Genomic DNA, 2737 nt, shown 5'->3' with positions numbered 1-2737 from the left:
AAAATTGGGGGCCTGTCCGGGATATCCTTTGTTTCTTTGTGATTATAAGTATACTGTTTAATGTAAATTGCTGAAATATATTTATCACTGTAACAGTGGGAGTAATACTTTCGAGATGCCTCTTGATGTTGAACAATTCCTCGAGTCCCCTACAGTGGAGGCTTTGATGGATTTGAGAAAGACGGATTTGCTGAAAGTTGCTGAAAAGATTGAATTTACTGTAAGGAGGGGTTCGTTTAAATTTCAGATAAGGAATGAGTTGATTAAGTATATGGTAGATGATGGATTGTTAGATGCCAGTGCACTTGAATACGTAGAAAATGACAGCGATATGGTTAGGATAAAGGAACTTGAACTACAAAATGAATATCGCATGCGTGAACTAGATGTACAGAGAGAAATTAAATTAAAGGAGTTAGAGCTCAGAGGGGCATCACCCACTGCTGTGCCATTTAACATATCTGCTAACGCAAAATTAGTTCCCCCATTCCAAGAGAATGCGGTAGATAATTATTTTCGATACTTTGAGAAAATAGCAATTAGTTCTAACTGGCCTAAGGAACAATGGACGGTGCTGCTTCAATCTGTCCTTACTGGTAAGGCTCAAGAAATTTACATGTCAATGTCAGTAACGGATTCTCGTGACTATGATAAAGTGAAGATGGCTGTGTCAAAAGGATACGAATTGGTGCCGGAAGCATATCGCCTAAAGTTCCGTAATCTGCGGAAAAGGGACAATCAGAGTTTTTTGGATTTTGCTAGAGAGAAAGATGGATTGCTTGCTCGTTGGTGTGAAAGTGATAATGTGGATAATGATTATGATAAGCTATATCAACTGATTCTTGTAGAAGAATTTAAGAAATGTCTACCTGACCGCATTAAGGTGTATTTAAATGAAAACAGGGTAAAGGTGTTAGATGAAGCTGCCAGGATGGCAGAAGAGTATGCTTTGATCCACAGAAATGTTGAGGGTCCTAAGACTATTGTAAAACCACAACCCACTTCCCCGACAGGTAAGAATGAATTTAGAGGTGATAAAAGAGAGACCGCCAGTCCTGGTCATATCTCCAGTAATGATAGAAAGAAATCAGTTCGTTGCTTTAATTGTAAGTTGCTGGGTCATAGTGTCAGCAATTGCTGGTTCTTGAAAGATAAGAAGTCCACGGACGTTCCCGTAGCTCTTGCCAGCACAAGATTTAAGGATGTAAAAAGTCCAGTAGATGTCAATTTGCTTCCTGATACAGATAGATTTAGAGATGTAAGGGATGAATTCAAGCCGTTTTGCTCAGAAGGAAGTGTATCCCTGGTTGGTGATGAAAGTGGTGAGAAGCCTATTGTAATATTAAGAGATACAGCGGCGTCGCAGTCACTGCTCTTGGAAGGTGTATTGCCACTAGCGGGGAAGACTTCGGACGCTAATGTCGTCATAGCCGGTGTTGAGTGCGGGCATCTGATTGCTCCGTTGTATAAGGTTCATCTCAAATCTCATTTCTTTGATAAAGATGTAGCTGTGGGAGTAGTGCCTAAATTACCCATAGGAGGTGTATCATTTATATTGGGAAATGACTTGGCAGGAGAGAAGGTATTTGCTAAACCCCAAACTAATGTAGCAATTCTAAGTACTCCAGACCTAAACGACGGTGAACAGCTTGCAGAAGATGACATGGGCGTGTTTCCTGCTTGTGCAGTCACGAGAGCCATGCGGGAGGCTGGACGTGTCGGGAACGACTCTCCCACGGCAGCTCGTGCGAGTCGGTGCATGTTTGTTAAAGGCAAGGTATGTGGTAATGGAAATAACGTGAGAGGTGACGATAGAACTTCATCGTGTAACCACGAGACTGATGCTGGTGATGACAAGCTAAGTGGCTTCCCCGTTGATAAAGGGAGGCTTGTAGATCAGCAAAAATGTGACGCAGAACTGTGTAAGATTGCTGAATTAGCTGGGTCAGAAAATGATGTGTCAGATATACCTGTGGGTTACTATAAGAAGGGTGGTGTCTTGATGAGAAAGTGGAGGCCTCGTCACGTGGCTGCGGGAGACGAATGGCACGTGATACACCAGGTCGTTGTCCCAAAACCTTACAGGTCACAGATCCTTAGCCTTGCTCATGATTCACCATTGTCAGGTCATATGGGTATTAACAAAACATGTAGAAAAATAATGAACCATTTCTATTGGCCGGGGTTACGTAGAGATGTTGTAAATTGTAAATCATGTCATCAGTGTCAGGTCGTGGGAAAGCCTAACCAGAAGATCCCTGCAGCGCCCTTGTATCCGATTCCTGCGATTTCTGAACCTTTTAGCCACGTAATTATAGACTGTGTTGGCCCGCTCTCCAAAACAAAGTCCGGTAATAATTATCTCCTCACTATCATGTGTTCTTCCACCCGATATCCTGAGGCGATTCCTTTACGCAATATTAGTAGCAAGACCATAATCAAAGAGCTCACTAAATTCTTCTGTACTTACGGGTTACCTCGGGTGATCCAGTCTGATCAAGGCAGTAACTTCCTCTCTAAGGCGTTCCAGGCAGCCATGCGACGGATGGGCATACAGCATCAGGTGTCAAGTGCGTATCACCCAGAGTCGCAAGGCGCGCTGGAGAGATTCCACCAAACATTGAAAAATATGGTACGCATTTACTGTCATGAGACGGACGAACAGTGGGATGAAATGGTTCCGCTCTTATTGTTTGCCGCTAGAGAATGTGTGCATGATACACTGGGGTTTAGCCCA

Source organism: Penaeus monodon, chromosome 21 (assembly GCF_015228065.2).
Source record: "Penaeus monodon isolate SGIC_2016 chromosome 21, NSTDA_Pmon_1, whole genome shotgun sequence".
In the NCBI taxonomy this organism is placed as follows: domain Eukaryota; kingdom Metazoa; phylum Arthropoda; class Malacostraca; order Decapoda; family Penaeidae; genus Penaeus; species Penaeus monodon.
The sequence above is the reverse complement of the archived record's forward strand: the minus strand, read 5'-3'. Positions refer to the sequence as shown.